The 26783-nt window shown below is 38.5% G+C and overlaps 1 long non-coding RNA gene across 5 annotated transcripts in view; it reads right to left on the minus strand.

Annotated features, from left to right (window-relative positions):
* Window positions 1-12987: 12987 nt before the first annotated feature.
* Window positions 12988-26783, minus strand: part of LOC121472520 — a 52809-nt gene continuing 39013 nt past the window's right edge. Inside the window, exons 2-8 of one of the 5 annotated variants that reach the window (XR_005982936.1) lie at window positions 23018-23128; window positions 21181-21219; window positions 20065-20140; window positions 19387-19429; window positions 19070-19111; window positions 16889-16977; window positions 12988-14410 (exon numbers count right to left, since the gene is read on the minus strand). This is a non-coding gene — a long non-coding RNA (uncharacterized LOC121472520). The remainder of the gene's footprint in view (window positions 14411-16888; window positions 16978-19069; window positions 19112-19386; window positions 19430-20064; window positions 20141-21180; window positions 21220-23017; window positions 23129-26783) is intronic. The other 4 variants (XR_005982938.1, XR_005982937.1, XR_005982939.1 and 1 more) reach the window with 4 other exon arrangements.

The raw sequence follows: 26783 nt of genomic DNA on the forward strand, positions 1-26783 counted from the left end.
TATTATTATTGTTATTATTAATATTATTATTATTATTATTATTATTACCATCCTAGCCAGACTTCACTCAGTTTTCTTTGGGTTTAGTCTAAATTAGATTCTATTCATGGAGAAGGTGAATATCAACTTCTAAGAAAGTAATCTCCTTCAACCAACTGAAGCCCTTTCAAAATTCTTCCCAAACATAGTTTATAAAAATAAAACAAAATAAACATTTCTCTGTGTGTGTGGTTGTGTGGGTGTGCATTTATGCCTCAGTGCACATTCCTAGCATTAACCAAAAAATGACACCTTTCTAGAAATCAATGGGCATGATCAGCTCTTGAGCTGGACTGATGACTACCCTTCAAGTCCAAATACAGCTTCAAGGTCATGAGTCACACCAACCACTGCTCCTGACGGGTAAAGATGTTTTTTCATGAGGACATTTTTATTTATTTATTTAACATCAGACACCACTCTGTCTGACTCAAAATGTGGTTAGCTTCTGTAACAAAATCCATGTAAATAGGTCTCCCATGAGCCATTGCAAAAATCCTCAGTAACTTCATGCATAATGGAAGCTTATGTAAGTGTGTGTTGCCTTAGGCGGGTGCCTTTGCAGAGCTCCTGGGGGTTTCTGCTGTGATTTTTGTGTTCTCTCTCCTTCAGATGTTTGGGTTCTCTGAGCTGTCATCCCACAGAGATGATTTCAATCCTGGATTGAAAAGCCAATCCAAAAAAAAAAAAGCAGAAAGTGAACATTTATTTTTCTCTTCAGAATTAATTTGTCTGACATGAAATTGACAAAACTGTTGTCAAGAAAATAGACTTAGTTTCACCAGAAAATGAAGAGTTGTCTGTGCTTTAAAAGGTATCTTACGAAAATAGAAACTTCGGTCTAAAGGGTTAATTTCCACGACTTCTCTCCCAGTTACTGGATTTTATCTTTTTACATTTAAAATTTGCTATCCATATTTATGATAATTGAACAGACCCAACTGAGTTTTGATGTAGCTTCAATTTGGGCTAGTTTGGTCTATTATGTCTCCTCTGCAGAAGCCATTTATCTGATAACCTTATCAAACCAGAGTACAGAGAATAAGTGTCCCCCATCACTATAAACACAATTCTAACCAGCTTGGATATCTGCATTCCCACATTAGAGAAGATTAGAAGTGAGAGGGAAGCTAGAATTAGACACATTGACAATTATCAGCAATGATGGTTGACAACCTGCCAGAGAGGGAAATAATAAGAAATATCTAAAGCACACACATAAAAACACAAAACCAGCAGTTTGGAGTCATTAAACGTAGGGTCATATCAACAGCCACTGACCCCCAAATTGTGTTGACAAATGTTTCAAGTAGTTATCATACATACATCACGAAGTTGTTGTACATTTAAAAGTGCTTTCCACTCAACATCATTTAAATTGATTCCCATTGCTTACAGGGATAATCTTTAGACATTTAAATTTTGTACTGAGGTGTACAGAATTTATTCTACAGTGAAAGAGCTAAAAGAAATGTTACCTTATATTTATAAAAATGGCAGCGTCAGCTCAATTAGTTTAAAAAATAAAAACTTGCTGTAAGAACTGTTAAAGAATCTTCCCTTCTAGGTCAATTCCCAAAGTACATCCAAATACTGCATTTCTACAATGGCTCAATGGAAGTGTTTATTGGAACATTGCTTCATAAGATATATTTTAGGGAAAAACGTGGCCATGAAGGTTTAAGTCTTATTCACAATGTATATTAGCTATACTAAAGTTTCTGAGTACAGAAACATTCTAATTTTGTCAAACCCTTTCTTTCCTGGACTTATTTGACCAATGAATCTTTTTCAATGTGAAAAGTGTTTCTACTTCACAGTATTCGTCTTCTATCCATCTTCTATCAACGGCACTTGTGGAAATATCAGTCTCTAGGAATGGTTCCCACATCAGTTGAGGCATCCAGTGGAAAAGAGATGATACATTCAAAAGAATTTAACTAAAGTGAGTTTAATGAAGGGACTATTCTGAGAGGAGTGGTCAGAAGTAGGAGAGCCAGGCAGCCCGGGTGGCTCAGTGGTTTAGCGTTGCCTTCGGCCCAGGGCCTGATTCTGGAGACCCGGGATTGAGTCCCATGTCCGGCTCCCTGCATGGAACCTGCTTCTCCCTCTGCCTGTGTCTCTGCCTCTCTCTCTGTCTCTGTGTCTCTCATAAATAAATAAAATCTTTAAAAAGAAAAAAAAAGAAGTAGGAGAGCCAACAAGAATGCAGGTGTTAGTGGGGAGAAGCTGTCATCATCCCTCGGCCTGAAGACCCAAGAGGAAGACACAGTCTACCAAAGCATGGCGATGATTGGAGTGGTGGAAGAAGAGCCACCCTGAATGGTTGTGCTCAGTGGTTGCTTCCTAGTGAGTGTTGAACAATCTGTTCTTCTGGGAGAAAGAAAAGCCTGAATATGTAATAGTTGCTGATTTTCAAGGAGTAAATCCTCCCATTATGGCTGATTTCATGCCACCACTGTGAAGTTGTGCACATGGAGTTGGGAAGAGATGAAGTGGCCTACCTTTCTCTAGGACTGGCATCATACATGATAGCAAAATTAAATACAGAAAACTATTTAGGGAGTGATTGGTTGTGCATTTATTTTATTCAATGTATTTACTTGTAATTTTATATACTTTATTTTTAAACACTGGCTATGTTTTGCAACTACCTTCATAAAATTACTAAAAACTTAACAAGCCAGCAACAGCAAACTATTGGTTGTAATAATATAGGAGGGATCCTGGGAAAAAAGATACCATGCCCTCCAATCTCTAACCAGGGAGCCAAGAAAACTCTACACCCATGGCAGCATGCAGTCTTTGTGAGTCAGTCTCCCAAGTTGAAGATCAAGCAGTAAAAGGCAGAGAATGGATCTGAAGGATGGTGGCAGGTGGAGAATAACCCAGAGGAGTTCCTAAATGTATATGTTTGGGACTAGCGGTTAGGCTGGTTGTGTGAGGAGCCCCCTCAAAGTACCTTTACATGTACATGCCAGAGCAAAAGTCAGTGGAACTCTCTATATTTTTTCTTTCTTTTTTTTAATTTAAATTCAATTTGCCAACATATAGTATAACACCCAGTGGCCATCCTATCCAGTGCCCTCCTCAGTGTCCTTCACCCAGTTACCCTATCCCCTCACCCCCCTCCCCTTCCGCAACCCTTTGTTTGAAATCTATATATATTTTTAATGCTCCTTAGGTGATTCTAATATACACCTGGATTTGGAGTAAGGTATTACATGAATGTGACTCTCAGGTATTAATGATGCCACAATGCACTGTTTTTCTGTTTATTTGAGTTCAACTGTTCTTACTATCTGATTTGTTCCCTTGAGAAAACATCTTCCTAGATTATCTCACCACATCAGGGATAGTTTAGGATTCTGGGTGAATCAAGTGGGAGTAATACTACGGCCAGAGACTCAAAGACTGGAGTAAGGACTGAGAAGAGCCACACAGGGGATCAGGGCCCCCCCTAAAGAGTGAGAGTAGAGTACAGTGTTTCCCCTGAGTTGAAGAGGCAGAAAGATCAGAATTTGGGGTGAATGAAGATGCTGGAATCTGCAGGACAGTTGTCTTCAGCCGCTCAGGTTGTCATAGCAAATTGCCATAGCCAGGGTGGTTTAAATAACAGGAATTTATTTCTCATAGTTCTCAGAGCTGAGAAGCACAAGATCTAGGAGCCAGTCAATTCACTTCCCCCTCCTCTTTCTTCCTTCCTGGCTTGTAGACAGCTACCGGCTTCACTGTGTCTTCATATGGTGAATAGAGAAAGTGCTCTGGTTTCCTTCTCTCTGTAAGGACACTAATCTCATCCTGGGAGTCCACCCTCATGACCTCATCAAAGCCTAATTACCTCCCAAAGGCCCCACCTCCCAATTCCATCATTCTGGGGGGAAAGACTTCAACATATGAATTTTAGGGGGACATAATCATTCAGCCCATAATAGGAGGGCAACAGAAAAGAGACAGCTGTGCACAGAGGTAATCCAGATGTTCTGTGAGTTTTGCCCATGAGTCCTCAACTAGTGTATACATGCATAGGGCAGGGCCAACCAAGCTTCCCCCTTGGAATGAAGTCCAAGCTCTATATTCCATCTTCCCCCTGTCATGGGTCTTCCGCATATTCTTCATGTAGCTGGATTCTTTTTAGCCTTCAAGCTTCATCTTAAAGTCACATTCTCAAACAGGCCTTCCTTGAACATATACTATCTATACATATTCACTGAGTTTCCGTTTTTAATTTTTAAAAACTTGTTTTTATTTCTTAGTTTCCAAAAAACACAGACACACAAAAAACTGCAGAAAGTACATGTATTACTTCATGGTAAAGATCTTCATAAACTACCCACATCAAGAGACAGAACTTTGACAGCCATTTCAGAACACCTTCCATTGACCCCATACCTGGAAAGTTTTCACTCTTCCTAACGTAACTGACTTTTATAAAAATTATTTCCATGCATTTATCTATAGTTGTATCACTTAAGTGTATACCCCTAAGCATTATACTTTTGTCTGCTTTTTAAAATTTATTCGCTATGTCTTTTAATTCTCCTTACTTACAATCTCTTTTTTATTCTAATACTTAAAACTTAAAAAAGGGGAATAATTTGAATGTAACAAAGTACATAGATTTTTTTAAAAGATTTTATTTACTTGAGCGAGAGCAAGAGAGTGAGATAGTGAGAGAGCACAAACAGGAGGAAGAGAGAGAAGCAGCAGGCTCTCCACTGAGCAGGGAGCCTGATGGGGGGCTCGATCCCAGGACACTGGGATCATGACCTGAGCCAAAGGCAGACGCTTAACTAACTGAGCCACCCATGCGCCCCTACATGAGTTTAAAATGTATAGTTCAATGAATTTTGAAAAATGTATACATCCATGCAGACACCATACCAATGAAGGTATAGCCTATCTGCATTGCTATTATGTAAATGTACGTGTCCCTCCCTCCCCAAATTCCTATGTTGAGGTGATGGTATTCAGAGGTAGGACTGGTGGAGGTAATGAGGTCATGAGAACAGAGCCACCATGAAATGGATTAGTGCCCTTATAAAAGAGGCCCCAGAGGGCTTGCTTGCCACTTCCACCATGTGAGGACATAGACAGAAGGTGCTGTCTATGAGGAAATGGGCTCTCACCAAACACTGAATTTGCCAGCGTCATGATCTTACATTTCTCAGCCTCCAGAACCATGAGAAATAAATGTTTGTTGCTTATAAGCTACCCAATTTATGACAGTTTTGGTTATAGATGACTTTAGTTTCTTTACATTTTTTTTATTTTTTTCATTCATTCACACTCACCATATTGTTTTCATAATCAGAAACAAGCTGATTGTACAAATAAAGATGCTCTAAGGGAAATTTGTATTTAGCTAGAATCCGCAAAAGTAGAATGAGGGAGCCATTTTAGCCCATTTTTCAATGAGCAAAGATTTCATTTCTAGGCTCCTGACATTACTTTGGTCCAGAGAAGGCTACATAAGGAAGTTGTTAATATTTATGAAAACATTGTAGAATAGTAAAACAAACATGTAATGAAGCCCTATAGATTTATAGAGGTGAGAGCTCCCATATCATAAGTATTAAGTTCCTGCAGCACCCATTGCCTGGCACATAGTAGATTTTTAATTAATATTTGTTGAATGCATGAACAGGCATGTGAAGACCATGATGAAATAATATGATATTGTGCAAAGGTTCTATGCACACCAGAGTAATTAAAGAAATGTTGACATGAACACCAACAAGACAATACATCTTAGAAGACACCTTGGTCTTGGAAAATGAGGGAACAGGACCAAAGAAAGGCCCTGGAGAGAGGTGAGAACATGAGCTAAATCTCTGAAGATTAACAGAAAATCCATGAGTTAAACAAGGAAAGAGATAGCCTTCCAGGTAAAAGAAACAACATATGAAAAAGAATACATGTGGGATAAGTATACCACATTCTGAGACATGCAAGGCATTGAGAAGGGCTGGTTTAGAGGGCTGACCCATACGCAGGTAGTTGTCCAATATGCAGTAGTCCAAGCTCGAGAAGTCTGGAAGGAAATAAAAACCACCAAACACAATGTGAAACATCTGAGTTTACTGCTTGCTTGGCAAAGCAGAGACCCAACACTCAGGGGATAAGTTCAGCCCCTCCCCCAATGGGAAGAACTAGATATGGAGTGAATAGAAGGAAGAACACCAGATAAGGCACAGATCTGAGCTCCAGATCTCTTTGGCTCCAAGGTGGACTGTAAATTTTTCACAAACGAGCACTCATGTTGCTGATGCTGTTAAGATGGGTTTTAAATGCTCTAGGATGAGTTGGGTGAGACGCAGGAGGGCATGGGGTTATTTCATAGACCACCTTGCTCAAGTTTGCAGGATTTCTTTAAATAAAAGAAAGCAGGAAGAAGCTCATTAGGGATTCTGTGGCATGCTAAGAAATTTCACCTCTCTTTCACCTCATTACTCACCAGCCTTCTAGTTGGCTTCTCTTGCTTCAGCCCTGCATCCCCACAGCCCTGCATTCTCTACACCTTGTAAACCAAAGTTTGATTGTGTCCACTCAATGGATATTTCTCAAAGACCCATTAAATGCAAGCCACTCTTTGATTCCCCTGTTTAAAGTTCTTGTTACTTATAAAGTCCAAGGTCCTTGCTGGGACATGGAAGGCTGTCTAAGATCTGATACCATTTTCCTTTCCTGTGATGTCCGTCATCACTCTCCCGATTAAGTCATCTTCCAAAAGCCAGTCGTGCTTTGAAGTTTGGTTATTTTTAGCTGAGTTGTCCATAAGGCCATATGTCTTTGGGTATGTTTCTTAGCCCCTCAAAGTCTCAGCTTCCCCATCTATCATATAAAGTAATAATGGTGTCTATCTTCTAGGATTGACTTACAGATCAAAAGTAATCTTGCTCATAAATTACTTAGCCCTGAGCTTGACATATAGGTGAGGTTCTGTGAGGACAGATGGAGAAATTCAAATGTCTGCCTGTCCCCCCAACTTTTCCCCAGTAACGTTGAATGGCTTGATGCCACTTCAAAACCTATATTCTTCAAATACTTGTTCAAGATTCATTTGGAGGGTGCCTGGGTGGCTCAGTCAGTTAAGTGTCTGCCTTCAGCTCAGATCATGATCCTGGGGTCCTGGGATCGAGCCCCACCCACATCAGGCTCCCTGCTCTGTGGAGTCTGCTTCTCTATCTCCCTCTGCGCCTTCCTCTGCTTGTCCTCTCTCTCTCTCTCTCTCTCTCTCTCTCTCTCTTTCTGTTAAATAAATAAATAAATAAAATCTTTTTAAAAATATTCATTTTGAGGAGAGTTGACCTGCTCAGAAGATGTCAGGTGCTCCCCTCCTGAATACATCTCTTTCATCAAAAGCTAATCAGGCCCACTCTCCTTAAAAGACAGCTTGTCATCACCAGCATTCAACTTCTCCCTGGAGTCACTCATTGCCTTCCCACTCCGCCCAGTCATCCTACGTCCCAGTACTATATGAGTTCCTTGGCAAGGGACAAATACAGAGGAATTTACCATCAGCTTGCAGCCAAGTCAGCATTAATGTTCCAGCAAGACAAGCAAGGAGAATGGTTCTTTTTATTACTTTTCCTAGGGCAAATATCCAATGACAGCTTTCTTTTTACCATATTTGGAATATAAGAGGACAAATTCTTCCTAATTTTTAGAGAAACGCATAGAGCAAATAGAATGTGTGTTATAAAAAAACTATTATTTTGATAATAATGTATTTTCAGAACTTCAGTGTTCCTTCTCATTGTAGATATGCAGCTCATGCTGTAGAAGGTCTAGCTGAACCTTGCCAAAGAACACTAGATAGCAGTAATAGGACACTAATGGCAGAGTCAGGAGTCTAAAACCCCACCTATGGACTGTTCCTGAGGATCTTCCATAAAAAGCTGCCAGGCTGTCTCACACCCCAGGCCTCTACTACTCTGAGTCTCCTGTTTACTCTTCTTCCACATTCTTCCATGTTTCATCTGTATTAGATTCGTAGGGTTGCAGTAACAAACCACCAAAAACTTGCATGCTTGAAAACAACAGAAATCACCTCACCAGTTCTGGAACCTAGAAGTCCAAAATCAAGTTTCCAGCAGAGTTGGCTCCTTCTGGGGACTGGGGGGAGAGTCTGTTCTATGCAGCTCTCCTAGTTTCTGCTGGTTGCCAGAAATCCTTGGTTTTCTTGGACTTGTAGACACATCATTCCCATCTCTGCCTCTGTTGTCACATCCCATTCTCCTTGTACATCTGTGTCCATGTTTCCTTCTTCTTATAAGGACACCAATCATTGCTTTCAAGCCCACCCTAAGTCCAATATGACTTCATCTTAACTTGATTTCATCTGCAAAGACTCTGTAAGACCATGTTCATAGATACTGGAAGTTAGGACTTGAACATATCTTTGGGGGAGTACAATTCAACTCACAATCACCTCTACTTAGCAGACACCTAGCTATCGGAAAGACTCAGCTTACTCATATCAAAACTATGACCCAAACATAATTTTTTTAAATAGCTGTGTCTCTTGGGTTCTGAAACTGTTTTTTTCCACTCATATCACTAACTTGATGGCCAAATCAGTTACTTCTTTTCCTATTTTCAATGTACTAACTTAAGAGATCTATATAGATTGAAGGGTTTTATAGATTCTGAATAGGCTCATGATCAATCTATATTCAAACTTGAGCCTCAGTAATTCTTATTTTACCTAATGTGCCAGGGGATACATATTCAATACTGATTATAAAGGCAGCATTTTTTGAAAAATAGAAAAATAAAACATTTTATAAGTACCATATCTGTATACTTTTAGTTCTCAGTATACATATCTTTAATTTTTATATATTAAAAGAATATCAACTGTTATGACAATGGGAAGCAAATAATATATTAATGAATTATATTTCTGTCTATCTTTTCAAACTATTTTATTTAGCAAGTAAAATTATTATAATTGTGTTTCCAAAAGTGAATTTTTATGTCTTCTGTAATTGTACAAAAAGTACCTGGGATTATAATATACTTCCATGTTAAGACAGAAGGCTTTAAGCACTAACATTCTGAGATTTTAATGAAATAATTAGCTTTGGAGATATATATATATATATATATATATATATATATATATATATTTACTATAATCTATATTTATTTATATATACGGAAACTCAAAGCTGGTATATTATATACACAAATTCAAAGATAATTATGTATATAATTATATAATTCAAAGCTAATTATTTATATATGTATGGAGAGGGGAATGGGCAATTACTGTCAATTACTGTCAAATAGGTACGAAGTTTTAGTTTGGGATGATGAAAAAGTTCTGGAGATGGATAGTAGTGATAGTTGTGCAACAAACTGAATTATTTAATGACATTGAAATGTACACTTAAAATGGTTAAATGTTAAATTTTGTTTAAAAAAAGAAAAGACTTAGCTTAACGGTATCTCACAGAAAATACCTCTGGTCCAATCTTCCCAAGTAGAATTGACCACTCCCTTGTGTGTTCCCTCTGATGCTCTGTTCAATTTTCTGCCACCTATATCCTACAGCTTTATTTGTTCACTCAAAATATTCAATCATCAAAAAATGTTCAAGCATCAATATTAAGAGCTTCTCGCTTCCTTTCTCCCCCTTTTTGTCCTACTCCCAAAGATATGTATATTTGTGTTGGGAGCTATTTTGTGCTGGTCAAAGTAATGGGCACAGCTGACAGAATCTAAAGGAGGCAGCTAACTTGATTTACATGAGAAATGGAATGAACCACTCTCAGAGGAAGATAATACATCCAGAAGTCAAAAGGAAGATGGAAAGATTTGAAAGCCCCTTGAGATCCAACACACACATCATATCTTTTTGATTCACCAGTGAATACCACAGTCCCTGGATCATGGTACGTACTTATTGAATAATGACTAATTTTGTGATCTTTGGGAGCCACTGAAAGATTTTAGGGTTCTGAAAGTGGAGACACAAGAAAATTTGTGCTTTAGAAAGATAGCTGTCGCAGAAGTCTGGAATTTATGGAGATACATCCTAAAGATCTAGAACTTCTAGAACTCAGGTTCCTTATATCTTTCACAAATGATGACATCAGGGAAAAACCAGTGAAATCTGAACAAACAGTAGAGCTTAGTTAACAGTATTGTACCAACGTTGGTTCCTCAGTTGTGACAAAGGAGTCATAGTAGTGTAGGATGCTAACAACAAAGGAGCTGGGTAAGGGGTATAGAGGACCCTCGGTATCATCTTCACATTCTGAAATCTACAGTAATAAAAGTTTATTTTTAAAAAGTTTGGGGGAAAAAAAAGTTTGGGAAAATCAATGTTATTTACTCTGTATAAACAAAATCCCACTTTCTTGCCTTATTAAATGCTCTAAACACACTTGGCACATTCTTTAACATTTGAAGAACTTATCTCAAACTCATGATCATCAGTCTGAATATCCAGGCCACTTACAGGGTTATTTAGCTACAGTGTGAAGCAGAAGCCTTGAAATTCTTGAATTTCAAAAACCAGTAAAAGTTCAGATAAAATCTAAGAATCTCTGAGTATTGTATATTATTCATTTTGTCAAATGAGAACAATAGCTTTATGGGAAAACTGCCATTCTATTGCTGCCAGTACATTATAAAAGAATGATCATTTTCACAACCCAAAATAAGAGTAAAGAAAGCCCTCTTACTTTTTTTTTTTTTGGAAAGTCTTTTTTGCTTTAGGATTTCCTACATCTTGCCACACACGATAATATGGATGAAATTTGAGGACATTACGGTAAGTGAAAATAAGCCAGTCACAGAGGATCATGTACTACATGACCCCACTCGTATGAGATCTTTAGAATAGCCATACCCATATAAACAGAAAGTAGAATGGTAGTTGTTAGAGTCTGGGGAGACAGAGAATGGGAATTCACTGTTCAATGAGTCTAAACTATCAGTTATGCAAGATGATTAAGTTCTAGATCTTTGCTATACAACATTGTACCTATAGTTAACAATATTGTATGGCACACTTAAAATTTTTAAGAAGGTAGCTCTCATGTTAAGTGTTCTTACCACAGTAAAAAAAGAAAATGAAAAAAGAAAAGCCCTTTTATTTGAATATTTACCTTTATGAAAAGCTTCTGCATAATTCTTATTTTTCTCACTTTGCTGCAGCCTGGCCAAAACTGTTTCCTAGATATAGATCAGCATTTGGGAATCTGATAAGGGCATAATCTGATAAGGGCATAAAGAATGTGGCTAAATGTATACTGGCCCCAGGAAATCATTGGAAGGGCTCTCTGTTTTGTTCTGTTTTCTATTCAACAAATTGCTGATGTAAGTTTATTTCCTCATGATTTAGCTCTTTGTCCTTTTTTCTTTTTTTCCTAAAGAGATTTTTGGAGCCAGTAGAGGTGTATTTGCTATTTAGAATCTTAAAATCAGAGTTTACTGCTGGTTTTTCCCATGTGGTGGTTGTAAAACCTTGATCCAGTTGCTTAATCTCTTTAACATTTTTTTCTCCCATAGCAAAGCGGGGATCATAATGCTGTGGGAAGCAACCTCTTAAGGGTCCCTGATCATCCATTTCCTGGTATTCATGCCCTCGTGTGATCCATTCCCCTTGAGTATGGGCTAGAACCATGTTTACTTCTAACAGACTGAGGTGAAAGATGAGATGTCACTTCTTAGCTTAGGTGACAAAGAAACTATGGCTTCCAAATTGAGGGCATTTTCTACTTTCTTGCTTAATCACTATAAGGGGAATTAGCTGTTGCAAAATGCTTTGTGGGGAGGCCATCATGGCAATACACTGAGGCTTATCTCAGCTAGGCTAGGTACCGAAGCCTCCCAAGGGTCATGTGAATGAGCTTGGAATCGGATCCACTCCTTCCTTCAGATGAGACCACAGGCCAGACCAGCCTTAGAACTGGAGCCTCCTGAGAGACCTTGACCCAGAGGTACCCAGCTAAGCCATACCCAGGGTACGGACCCACAGGAATTGTAAGATCCTGAGTATTGTTGTTTTAAGCTGCTAAATCTTAGTGTAATTTGTATATGGCAGTAGATACTAATACAAATGCCTACCTCGTAAAAATTGTTGCAAAGAATAATTGGGAAAATGTGCTTAATTAGATTATATATGCTAATGAGCTAAAACGCATAAAACAGGAAGCACAAAATCCCTAGCTCCCAAAAGACAGCCTTGAAATGTTAGTTCCCTCCTCCGTTCTCCTCTAAAATGAGAACAATCATACCTGCTCTATTGTGAAATGTTTTGAAAGCTGTAACGCACTATAGAATTATAATACATGTAATATTGTAAGCTATTATTGTAATAGGGAAGAAAACATTGTTACTTTAAAAGCTGTTTGCAGTTTACCTTGGCCCAGAAGGAAGGCAAAATTCTTCTTATGAAGAAACTAGCTCTTTTGTCAAGGAGGGAAAAAAATCTAACTCAGCAGGTATGATTATGAAAAAGAAAGGAATCCAGTGGGAGCTGGAATTCAAAACAGGAGGTGAACGCTGGTGGTGCAAGACCTCTGAGAAACTCTGGTAATCATGGAGAAGGTGTGGTTTGGTGACATGGGGCTACCTACTATTTAAGGTATATATTCAAAGAAACCAGGTTCCTAGAAAGGTAGAAAGCCTGGAGGCACATGGACAGGAAATACATAGATCACACAATATGTACAGGACTGAAATTTGTCCCCAGAATAAAGCTTTGAATTGTTTGAGGACAGACTCTAAAATGAAAGGGTAAATTATTATGTAAACACTCAAGGAACATGCTCTTTCCTGAAACATGGAGTACAATAGGTTTGTTATAAAAAATGTTTACTAGCTTTCTTTTTATTTGTTCTGATTTATCTTGATTACTCTTATTGATCATTAATTAATCAATCTTACGAATCTCATCAATTTAAGGGATACAAAGGAGGTGTGTTATTTACTAATCAAGGACCTGAGTCCACGGTAAGTAAAAATTTCCCAAACTTGTATTATTTTTAATAAACCTTTGTGATTCCTTGGGTGTTTTTCTTTTTCTTCTTTTGGTGTGATTTAAAAAAAAAAGAAAGAAAAAAGAAAAGAAACAGAATACTAAGAATCAGGGCAGTTCAGAGAATGAGACATTCATATACCCAGCTTTGGTGTTTGCCTACAGACAGGGCTGTGTCTCTCTTTTATTTATATGTTTCACAAGCCTCCGGACAGAGTCTACGCTGCTTGGGGGCTGCACTGAAGTTCTTTCATGATCTGCCTTCTGAGCATCTCTCCAACTTCACTTCCCACCCAGTCCTTACCTGTTTTGCAACATACTCTGACACCAAACTGCCCACGTTCCAGAACTCACCCTGCTTTTTCAGACTTCTCTGCCTACAATCCACCACCTCCATCATTTGGAAGAACCCAACTCAAAGGTCACCTACACCAGGAAGCATCTTCCATCCCCCACTAGTCCCTTCCCTCAGCCCCTTCTGTCCTGGGCATCTGTTTCCAAAACTAACTGCATGTATGGCTGACAGTGTGGGCTGCCTGGAGCCATCACTCACTAGTTGTGTAACCTTGGCCAAGTTTTTCGCTCTTCTATCTCCCAGATTCTTCATTTGTACAATGAGGGCAGGAATAGCACTTGTAATAATAGGTTTATCGTATGGATTAAATGGTTGATACTTACAAAGCATTTAAAACAGTGCTTGGCGTATAGTAAGTGCTCAATAAATGTTATTGTAATTATGAATTTGCTCTTCTTTGTTTGCTTATGTGATTCTGAGTGCCTTTGCCTTAAAGACACCACAACGCCTAGCATATGATAGAGCTAATGAAAATTGTGTGTGTGCATAATTTTTTAAATCAGAATCTTCTGTGGCTATGGATTCCTTAGTGAATTCTTTAATAATTCCCAGATGTTACAAATATGAGCCAAATTTAATTTTTTAGATCCCATGAGCAGCTACTGATAATGATAATAAAATCCTATTTTTGTTTAAAAACAAGCTCCAAAACACAATGCTCCCAGTCCATGGTACTCTATATTTTCCTTCATGGAAACAAAACATCAAATTTAATTTGCATTTGCATCAAGAAGTTTTTAAAAAAGGATTTTCATTAAGAGCAGAATATGGCATTTAGGGAGGATAATTAAATGCATCTGAAACCCAGGAGATAAAAAGAGATGAAGAATTTTGTAATAAAAACAGCCTAGCTGGATCCCTTCCCCCTCCTTCTAGGTTCAAAAATTACTGTCCTTGGAAGACAGAGTGGGCTTTTCATTTAGAGCATCACTGAAGGCTTAGTATGGCTTTTGTCTTTGGGAGCCTCTATCTCCTCTTGATGCGTGAGGTTGACATTGTCACAGAATTGGCCTTGACTCCTAGGAATAAAGACAGGCTTAGGAATATTTCATTTCCAACCCCAATTTTCCCTCCCTTCCTTCTCCTCACTTCTCTGTTACAGAAACATTCTAGGTTTCCTTTCTTTTCTTCTTCCTTCCTTCTTCCCTCCCTTCCTTCCTTCCTTCCTTCCTTCCTTCCTTCCTTCCTTCCTTCCTTCCTTCCTTCCTTCCTTCCTTCCTTCTTATATCTTTCCCTTCCTCCTTCTCTTTCTTTCTCCCACACCTCTTTTTTCCAGATTGTGTTTCAGAAAGAAAATGTTCCTAGAATATCATCGAACCAGCTAATGGAATGACAGCAATGATTAGTGGAGGCGTGAAGCTCGCCAACATCCCTAGGACAAAATGCCAGCCTCCCCCGTGTCTCTGGTGAACTTCCTCCTTGTTAGCACCTGCCCCCTCCCACCTCAACTCAATACTATCTCTTCACTGGATCCTTTTCCTCTGTTGCCAAACAAGCTTGTAGCCCCCCCAATAATTTTTTTAAAAATGTTTTGCTTGCCTCTTCTGCCTCTTTAAACTACTATGGAATTTTTTCCTTTCAAAGCCACATTTCTTGAATATGTCACATACTATTTTTGTCTTCCTCACTACCTGTTTAGTCCACAACTCGCTACAATTCACTACTCTGTAAAACAGCTGTCTAGACAGCTGTTCTTAAATTTGGAAGATAATTCAAAATCTCTTTGGCAATCTGGTGGAAGTTATAGACTACTTCATCAAAACAAAAAAATTTTTTTTGGTAATTTTTTACAACAAAAATTTCCACATAACTTTAAAGATTAATAAACTTCCTGAAGCTTATCCAGGGAGTCCTGTAAGGACCAAAAGATTACAATCCTTTGCTCCAACAAGTCACATCTTCATTTCCATTTTTGAAAGGTTTAGGGGAGGAGCAAGCACTTTGGATTCATACCAAGAACTTGGATTCAAATCCTTCTACTTATGAACTGAATGACCTTGGCCAAATTGCATTGTGTCTCTGCCCATCAATTCCCTCGCCTGTAAAGTGAAGATGGTAATATCCATCTCGGAACTTATGGTGGACATTCCATGTGTTACAACATTTGGGAAACACCTAAGATCGCATTTCACATCTGTGAGGCACTTGGTGGATGAAACTCTTCATTCTTCTTTCCATAGCCTTATACATCTCTCTTTCAAGCATTTGGACTCTTCCTTCTTTGCTTAATTTATTGGCTCTATTTTATCCTGCTGTCCTATCAGCTTAGATGCTTCCTAGGATTCAACCTTGACTGGCCTTGTCCATCCTTCCTCAGAGGATGTTTCTGTTCCCACCTCTTCCCTGACTGAATCTCTGCTCCCTGTGTTCCTATCTCCAGCCTTACTGAAATGGCATATTTCCACCATCACCTGAAGCCTAGCATCGGAAGCCAAACTCACCTCTTCCCTCCAAAATATATTCTTCAATTTCGACTTTCCAATATTTCTCTATCAGTCTCCCAGTCGCCCAGACCTCCGGGACACTTGGCATGATCTCTGCTTCTTCCTTCTTCCTACTTCATATACAACCAGACACTAAAGTCCTTCAAAGCCATCTCTTTCCTTTCTGCTGCCACTGTCACTTCACAGTAGAGCTTTCCCACCAGCTTCTCTGGTTGTCCCTCTGTTCAGTCCATACTAAATAACACTTACTGCTCTATCTCACCCCTGTTTTGTATCAGCTCCACACTGCCTATTGCTCTGAACTCAACATTTGGGTCCAGGAGTAAAATGAAATCAACCACAAATTTTAGTAACATGTTCATGTTCAAATACTTTTTAGAAATAGATTTATTCTGTGGAGGGAAAAAAATCCCAGCTTGTTCTTAACATAAAACCAATTAAAGAGGACAATAAAAATAAGTCTACTTAACAACAACCAATGATGCCAAGACAATGAAAACGAAAATTCTGGTTCTTTGAAAAATTTGAATCACAGAAGTATATTGTGGTTTGCAGACATTGAGAAAAATGCCATGTAGTATTGGCATTATTCACCAAGGAAGGACTACACTGGTACTAAACACATAGCCCAGTACCCTAAACAACTCTCTAGATTAGAACACATGTCATGAGATATTGGAAGTAAATCTGATTTGGGGTTGTCGGCTAGTGGTACTGCCCTACACAAAGGGAGCCTTGAGCAGAAATCTCTATGCATTCAAAGAGACACCAAAGAATGAGGGAAGTGTAGGTAAAGAATCAATATGTAAATCTAAGCATGTGTTCATGCATTTCTTAAAATCTGAGGAGTACTGGAGTATTGTTTTTCATATTGTTTTTCTCACAGATCTGACTCAGGTCATACAACCCCCATGTGTTCTTTCCTGGCCACTCCAAACCTCTCTGAATTCATAGTACCTACTATCTAACCCAGAAATCTCCAACTTCCTCTGTTCATAGGCTCTTAAGTGTCTCCCTTTTTTCTTCATGGTCTCCATTGACCAAAAGACATACCTAATAGTCTTCATCATTTAGTCGTTATGTCCAAACAACTCAATAAATCACATTCTGGCAACTTAGCAGCTGTTTGGATGAAATAGTGCCTGTGAATTAAAAGAAAACAGCTATTTACAATTTTATTCTAATATAATTATAATTACTTACTAATGGATGTATGTGCCTATAGGGCACTGCACAACTTCTCAAATTTAGAAATCAGATTAGACACCACCACCCTCCTTGCCTATTCCACATAGTTTTTTGTACAGTACTTGCATATTTATCACAATAACTGCCAAGAATCCAGCTTTGCAAAGATGTAAGATTAAAGCAATGTAGCATGACCTAATGTCAAAACTATGAACTAATAGTAGCTCACATGGCAGATGATGAGCATTACTGTTTTGTTTTGTTTTTTTATAAAAAAATATCCCATAGTGCCCCTGTAAATTTACTGTGGTACCCTGGGGTGCCTCATCATACAGTTTTGGGATCTCAGACCTAATCTCTGGCTGCCCAAAATTTGGTCATAAGCCATCAGTGTTGGCATCGGCAAAGAACTCATTCCCAACCCCCCACCCAGATTACTGAATCAGAATATGCATTTAAAAAAAAAAAAAAAAAAAGATGGGACTCCTGCATGGCTCAGCGGTTGAGCATCCGGCCTTCGGCCCAGGGCCTAATCCTGGAGACCTGCGAACGAGTCCCACGTCGGGCTCCCTGCATGGAGCCTGCTTCTCTCTCTGCCTGTGTCTCTGCCTCTCTCTCTCTCTCTCTCTTTCTCTCTCTCTCTCTCTCTGTCTCATAAATAAATAAATGAAATCTTTAAAAAAAAAAAAGAAAAAGAAAAAAGAATGCGCACTTCAACAAGACGCCTAAGAGATTTGTATGCAGTAAAAGCTTGAGAAGCACAGTTATAAACCATTATTTGTCACCAGATCTTATCCTATGGTTGTGGGATGTCTTCTATTTTGCATATTTTTTAGTTCTTGCACTATTATTTAATCTTTTCTGCACAACCTTCCCAAGCGGACAGTTAGTTGAATGGAGGACAGAGATATCATTATGTTTTTATGCTTTGTGGTTCCCCCAGTGTCCAGCACAGTACGTTGTATGGAGGAAGAGGCTCAAATATCTGCTGAATGACTGGATTCAATCTCTAGGTTTCCCAGACATCCTGGGTAGAGTCCACTTGTGTAGGAAAATTGTTGATGAAGCCAGATCCAATGATACTAATAACATTCTTAGTAGGTTTATTTATTTATTTATTTATTTATTTATTTATTTATTTATTATTATTTTCATTCTTAGTAGGTTTAAAAAGAACATGGCATTTTAAAGATCTTGGCCCTCATATGTTTGTTCTTCAAAAATGGACACATCCCATTATTTGAGTCATGGTGAGGAGAGAATTATATCTTACTATTCAGCTTGATAAGGAATATAGTTATGTTGTAGAGATATGTAGCCCAACACTACAGTGACATGACTATATAAAAATGAAGACTGACTGAGTAAAAGTAGTCAAAAGTTAGGTAGGCTACATTTCCTAAAAACATAATGCACTAAGTATTCCAAAATAATGCTGCCATTTATTAATTGCACTCGTGAATCATTTGAATGCCAAGATCTGCATGTGTGCAAAATGCCATGGAAATTGGATTTAACTCTGTTTGAAACAGCTGTCTCTACTACAGCCAGTCTGAATGTAGCAAGTTCTTGGGAACAAATTTGAGAGAGAAAGAAAGCGGAAAGGAGTCTGCTTTGTCAGAAGGTTCAGGTTTGTCTCAATGCCACGAGGTACTCTCTACTTATTTAACCATTAGAGATATTTCTCCCATCGGACAATCCTTTGCTTCAGTGAGATGAAGCATCATGGTAGCAGAGGCAAGGTCAGTCTGTGATTTCTCTGCAGCCACTCAAGTTGATCTCATACCCGTGAACCACTTTTCTCACCCTAATCAACCGCCTCCTACATGTAGGATGGGAGAGAGGGGAACTCAGATGGGAGCATGGAAGAATGGAATCTTCTAGACAAATAGATTTAAAAAATCATAAACATCCACTCCTTAGCAAGTACTCTTGGCTTAAACTCTGTGACATGTCCCAACTCTCTTTGTCCCATGACCTCCACCACTACCATCATCTCTCAGCTGGATTGCTGCAGCGTATCTAGTGCCTTTGCTTCATTCTTACCCATTAATACAGCCCATCTCCACTCAGCACCTTGAGTCATCTCTAAAAACAAAACAAGGCAAAAATGCATCACATACTCACTTGACTAAAACTGTTCAATGGGTCAAATTGCTCATGACTACTAGAATAAAACCTAAACCCCTCCTACAGCCAGCCATACCTTACAGAACCTGGCCACTGGCCACTATTCAGACTTCATTGCATTTCACTTTCCTTGCCATTCACTATGCTCCAGCCACACTGATCACACTTATCCTAGAATAGTCCACTATTTGGGACCTTGCTCTAGCTACTCTTATTGCTTAAAGTGCTCTTACCTGAGACCTTGGGGGGAATAACTCTTTCTCATCACTCAGGACTCTGAAAAGAAGCAACCTCATCAGAGAAGTTTTCTTCATACCCGTCCCGTAGAAATAGTTGATCCCAACAACATACATCTCCCTATATATCATTACCCTATTTCATTTTCTTAAATACTTATCCCATCTGAATGGGATCTCCTATTGTTTATTAATTAATATGTCTGCTTTACAAATTATGCTGTCATAAAAATGAATGCTCAAATGGGATCAGGATCTTATCTGTTTTGTTCACTCCCACATTCCTTCAGAAGAACCTGACATAATAGGCACATGCTTGTAAAGTCTTTAGAAATGATTTATTCCTCCTCTCTTGTTTCTAAGAATAATTGAGATCCAGAAAAACCATTGGCTTGTTCTGCATCATATGGAAAGTTAGTGCAAAGCCAAAACTTGGACTCAGTCTTGGAGTTTCTGGGCCACCTCTACTTCTGTTACACCCCCTGGCTGTTCATTCAAAGATAACATAACCTCATCCAAGTAGTTTTAAACAATTGTTCAAAAGAAGTTCAGGTAACTCTGAGTCAGGAATGCCCCATCTTTGGATATGAAAAATGGTCTGTGAAGTTCATCATGCAAACCCTTCTCTGCCAAGACCTCTTTACTTTGCCATACTTCCTTGGGGTATTAACATACAAGTTGGTTTAGACTTCAAGGTGGAAGGCTTTTCTCTTTTTGTTTTTTCGTTTCTTCTTCCATTATTAAAATAAATCTGTTGACGAAATTAACATATCAGATGGAACAACACAACTAGAAATAACTTAGATCTCTGAAGATAATTTATTCATTAGATTAGAACTTTTAAATACAGGCAAAAGAGAAAATAACTATTATTAAAATGTTCCAACCAAATTGCTGCTTATCTTACACTATGCTAATTAGTAACAGCACCCAAAATTCACTCTTCCACAACTATCAGAGAAAATTGGAGATTGGAGAAAAGCTGTGGGAGGGGGGTGAAAGGCAGGGGGTGGGGTGCTACTAGTTATTAGAAAGGCTGAATAATAGCCATTAAGGTTTGAGTTCAAATTCCATCCTTAGGATTTGTGCCCAGATTCTTAATACTTCTTTTCTCTGCCTACCATGCTGAGGACAAATCTTTCATATGTGGATTTAGATTTCAAACAGGATTAAATCCCCTTCTATCTATTTTCTGCACAGCAGACAGAATGATCCTAACAAAGCTCAAGTTCTATTAGGTCATGTTTCCACTTACGACCCTTCCATGTCTCCTGTTGCTCTTAGGAGAAAAATGCAAACTCTTTAATGTGAACTACTGGTCCCATTATAGTCGTACACCTGCTATACAAATTTTATCTTTCCCCTCTATTCTCTACCTCAGCCATATTGAATTATAGTCAGTGTTTTGCCTGAGAGCCTTTATAGATGCCTGACCCCTTTGCTGGGATGTACACTTTTCTTTTAAATTTTGGAAGAATTACACAATAGTATATTCTAGGGACTGAATTGTGTCCTCTTCAAATCTATTTATTGAAATTCTAATCCCACAATGTGACTGTATGTGGAAATGAGGCCTTTAGGAGATAATTAAGGTTAAGTGAAGTCATAAGCATATGGTCCTAATCTGATAGGATTAGTGTCCTTCTAAGAAGAGAAACTTGATAACTCACTCTCTTTTCTTCTCTTTCTCTATTTTTCCATATGTGCACAAATAAGTGATCATTGAACATACAGCAAGATAGATGGTGTCTACCTACAAGCTAAGGGAAGCAGCCCCCAAATTAAACCTACCTTGCTGGCATCTTGATCCTGGACTTCTGGTCTCTAGAACTGTGAGAAAAAAGATTTCTGTTGTTTAAGCCTCTCAGTTTGTGTTATGTTTGTTGTTTGCAGCCTGAGTTGACTAATATCTATAGTATTAAAATACAGTGATGTAAAAAAAAAAAATAGCAACAACAACAATAAGGTACTTTGTGTGTTCCAGGCATTGTGTTAGTCATTTTATATGGATTACCTCACATAATCTTCAAGACAATTCATTGCATAGCTTGTAGCTATTACTGGCTTCATTTTATAGATGAAATAACTGAAGTTCAGAGAGATCATATCTTTCTTTTACAAATGATAGACCTGAAGTCAATAAAGGTTAAGTAACATACACAAGTCACACAGCAGACTTGAGGTGTATCACGGAGCAAGGATTATGACTTGGCTTTATCTGACTTCGTGCCCTTTGCATCTAATTGCTACATGACTCAGTGTCTGCCTTAATGAGGATTAAAGCCGTAATGTCCCATGAGGGACTGCTGAATGATTTTGGAATATTTTGCATAGACATATATGTGGTAACTGCCTCAAGTATCTAAAGGATTATAAAAGGACTAGATTTCTTTTCCAAAAACTTAAGCAAGAGCACCTGAATCCATGGCAGGAAGAGTCATAAAATTGCTTTCAGCCCACTGTACCAGAGAATTTTCTAACAGTCCATATACAGAATGGGCTGTCTGGAGACCTGGGTCTCTTTTCATGAGTGGGATCAAGAAGGAACCAGCAATTAATTCAAAGGCAGTATGGAGGTGACCAGACAGCAGATGGTGGTTGAAAACAGATGAACTCTGAGCTTCCATCCAGCTCCAGGAATAAATGGCACTTGGTTTGGACTGTTCATGACCTTATTGTTGGTACAACCATTTGAGTTGGCAAAACACATAGTCCTAAACCAGCCAGACCTGTTTGGTGAAGATACGGTTGCATTTTTCTGCTACTATTATAGCCAGCCTTCCTCTTACTGAATGCCTGAGGGGAGGTACAATGAAGATCCTATTCTTATCTGGGGATGAGTAATTCCACTTGTGGTAAAGGCCCTCCCAGGTCCCCATTCTTACATTCCCCCTTTCCCTCACTTTCTAAAGCCTGACTGGGATGGTGAGATACAACAAGGCTCAGGAGAGGAAAGTTACACTCCCTAGTTTCCATCTCTAATAAGCAAAAGCACAATGACATTATTTTATAAAAGGAAGTGTTATATTTTATAAAAAAAAAAAAGTTTTAGTTTAAAAACTATTGGGGAAGGGGCACCTGGGTGGCACAGGGGTTGAGCATTGGACTTCAGCTCAGGTCATGATCTCAGGGTCCTGGGATCAAGTCCCACATCGGGCTCCCTGCATGGAGCCTGCTTCTCCCTCTGCCTGTGTCTCTGCCTTTCTCTCGTTTCTCATGTATAAATGAATAGAATCTTTAAAAAAAAAATTATTGAGGAAGAGCAAAGGGAAATAAATATTTTTGGCTTCCTATAGTTCAGTTTGCCAAGTTGGCAGCAGATTTATTCTTTTTCTGCAATTGTTTTACTTTTTCACTGTTTTCCCCACACTTAGTCATACAAACCATCAAGTTCTTATTCTCCCAAGAAGTAACACTGGATGCTTTCTTTTCACTTTAGATTGATCAGTTCAGCTACTTTATATTTCACCTTAAAACAATAAATAAAGGTCTTGAGTGCCTACTCTGAGCCAAGATCTATGCCAGACTTTATGATACATCAGTGAGCAAACCGTGGATTCCACCCTGGAGGAAAGCCTTATGGGACTCTTTGGGTTGCAAAGACAAAAAAGATAATTCATTGACTCACATATTCAAACTCAGAAATGGCTGAAACAACAGGAATCAGAGCCTTGAGCACTTTCAAGATGTTCTCTTCCCATCTATTATCTCAGCTCATTTTCCGTTTTGGCAACTCTTCCTATGAAGTTGATACAAAAACAATCAGAACTCCAAGAACTCAAGGTTCCACCTTCCCGAATTCACTGGCCAAGAGAAGTCTCCTCCACACAGTTGTAGACTTTAAAATCCTGGGAAAGAACTTCACTGGTCCAGCATGGGTCACATGCTGCCAGTCACTGTGGCCACAGGGGCAGGGCCAGCTTCATTTTTTTTTTTAAACATCAGCTTTACTAAGGTATAATTGATATACAAAGAACTGCATGTATTTAATGTGTACAGTTTGATGACTTTGGACGTCACCTACCATTTGTATCTCGTATTAGAGTAGAAGGATATGCCAGGGGAGAGAGAGGAATAGTTTCTCAAAAAGATGGAGGCACTGGGGATCCCTGAGTGGCTCAGTGGTTTGGCGCCTGCCTTTGGCCTAGGGCGCAGTCCTGGAGTCCTGGGATCGAGTCCCACGTAGGGCTCCCGGCATGGAACCTGCTTCTCCCTCTGCCTGTGTCTCTGCCTCTCTCTCTTTCTTACTGTAAGTGTATCATGAATAAATAAATCTTAAAAAAAAAAAAAAAAAGATGGAGGCGCTATTCCCTGAATAAAGATTGGCTACTAAGTGGATGAAAGACCAAAACATACTTTAAGGAGCTTACTAGCTGATAGGAAAGGCAGTCATGCAAGCAAGTAATAACAATGCAATGTTATACATGCTTTAATGGAAGTACGTTCAAGAGTAAGGTGGAGGATCATCAAAGCATGAGAAAGCAATTAATTCTGCCCGGTGGTTTAGGTAAAACTATAACAAGAGGTGACAAGTTCATGGACAAATGAAAAGAGATATGAAAATAGGCTGAAATCAGGTTGTGCTAGGCCTCGTGTACTAAGTTGAGTTTAGACAAACTTCAGTGGGTTACAGGATGGGACTTGAGAATTTTATTCATGGGAGCTGTGTCAAACTACCCTCACACTGAGACACAAAGGCCCTCCACTGGAACACTACACTTTATGAGCACAGCTCTAGCCCTCTTTTAGACACACCAATCTTTTCAAGGCAAGGAGTTCACAGTTCACATCCAATGGGATGTGTCCACCCAGAGCCTGTACTCACTCCTACTTCTAGATCACAGTCTGGGTGGTCAGGAACTGAAATTCTCTGCTCAAAGTATCCCAAGCCTGCTTTTAGGATTTGGAAGTTGTGCAGGCTTCCATAGATCCATTCTCTAGGCCTTAAAGGTAGTTGTTAGGAATGTGAGAAAGAGCTTAAACATGGAAGCTGGGCTGTTTACAGGTATGTCCGTGAGGCCCTTCGTAGTAGGATAGAGCATTGGGGTAGAAAAGGAGGGGTTTGGGGAATGGGTTGAAAAACCCATTTTAATTCTTGTTTGAGGTCCTGCAAATGTCAGAGGTGGGCCTGAGTTATACACTATCAGGTTAGCCAGAAAACTGTGGGGAATTTTAATGGAAAAGAGTGGAAGCAGAGAGGAGCAAATGATTGAGAGATATTTCTGAAGTAGGCCTTACAGGATTCAATAACCACAGTTAGTGTGAGGCATGAGAACAAAAAAGAATGAATAAAGGCTCCAGTTTGCAGCTTGGGTGATTGTAATGTCATAACAAAATGGACAATAAAGGAAGAGAAACAGGAGTAGAGAATAGATAATATTATGATAAAAATTATTTTCTTGTGTTTTCACTATAAATGTGAATTACTAATGTCCCTTTGGAGAGATAGTAATAATCAATATCCCCTTTGGGGAAGGAAATGATAAAAATCAATAAAATAGAGAAGAGAAAAATAGAGACAATCAATTGAAACCAAAAGCTGATTGAAAAGATCAACAAAATTGGCAAGCTTTTAGCTTAGATTTACCAAGAGAGAAGAAAGAAGACTCAAATAACTAGAATCATAAATGAAAGAGGGAATGTTACTACCAACCTTATAAAATAAAAAGGATTATAAAGGAATACTATGAGCAATTGTATACCAGTAATTAGATAACTCAGATGATATGGACAAATTCCTAGAAAGACACAAAGTCCTGAAGCTGACCTAAGAAGAAATAGACAATCTGAATAGACTGATAACAAGTAAAGAGATTCAATTAATAATCAAAAACTACCCACAAAGGAAATCCCAGGCCCAGATGGCTTCACTGCTGAATTCTCCAAACATTAAAGAATATCGAGTACCAATTCTTTATAAACCTTCACAAAATAAAAAAGGAGAGAACTCTTCTGTTATGGTTTTTTTAATGTGTCAAATTGACTGTGCCACAGGGTGCCCAGATAAACATTATTTCTGTGTGTGTCTGTGAGGATGTTTCAGGATGAGATTAGCATTTAAATTGATGGACTCAGTAAAGAGATGGCTCTCCCCAATGTGGGTGGGCATCATTCAACCCTTTGGAGTAGAGAAAAAGGCAGAGAAAGAAGGAATTCATTCCTTCTACTTCCTGCCCATCTACCTCATTATTGATAGAATAAAAAACAAAATCCACATGATTCTTTTAATAAACACAAAATTTGACAAAATCCAACACTTGTTCATTATATAAACACACACACACACACACACACACACACACACACACACACACATCTAGGAATAGCAAGGAGCTTCCTCAACCTGGCAAAGGGCATCTACAAAAAATCCACAGCTAACATGATACTTAATGATGAAAGATGTTTTCCCCTAAGGTTAGGACTGGACATTTTTCCTCTATGATTAGGAAAAGACAAGGGTGTCCACCCTCACCACCTCTATTCAGTGTGTCCTGGAGGTTCTAGCCTGGGCAATTAAGTAAGAAAAATAAATGATGGCATGATCCTGTGTAAAGGAAATCTTAAATAATTCAATAAAACGATCAGAACTAATAAATGAATTCAATAAGCTTGCAGAATGCAAGATGAATATACAAAATTAAATTATATTTTTATATGCTTTTAACTAACAATCCAGAAATGAGATTAAGAAAACAATATAACTAACAACAGCATCCAAAAAAATAAAATAATTAAGAATAAATTTGACAAAATTATTGCAAAATTAACACTCTGAAAACTACAAAGTATTATTGAAAGAAAAAAAAGATCTAAATAAATGGAAAAGCATCCGATATTCATGAATTGGAAAATTTAACATTGTTAAGATGGCAATGCTCCACAAACTGATCTACAGATCTAACATAATCCCCATCAGAACTCTAGCTGACTTCTTTTTGGAAATCAATAAGCTGATTCTAAAATTCACATGGAATTGCAAGGGATCAAGAATAACCAAACAATTTTGAAAAAGAACAAAGACAGAAGACTCAAATTTCCCAATTTCAAAACCTACCGCTAAGTCGTGGTAATCAATACAAATTGTAGTAGTAGTACTAGCACAAAGATGTACATATAGACCATGGAAGGGAACTACAAGTCCAAAAATGAACCATTGTCACAGTCAACTCATTTTGGACAAGGGTCCCAAAACCATCTAATGGGAAAAGAATAATTTTTTTAAAGGAAAAGCTGAATATCTACATGCAAAAAAAAATGAAGCTGGATCCTTACCTCACATGAGGCATAAAATTAAAATGCAACAAAGCCTCAAACAATAGACTAAAACTTTTAGAAGAAAATATTAGGGTAAGTCTTCATGACCTCAGATTTGGCAATGGGTTCTTAGATATGAC

Source organism: Vulpes lagopus, chromosome 12 (assembly GCF_018345385.1).
Source record: "Vulpes lagopus strain Blue_001 chromosome 12, ASM1834538v1, whole genome shotgun sequence".
NCBI lineage: Eukaryota > Metazoa > Chordata > Mammalia > Carnivora > Canidae > Vulpes > Vulpes lagopus.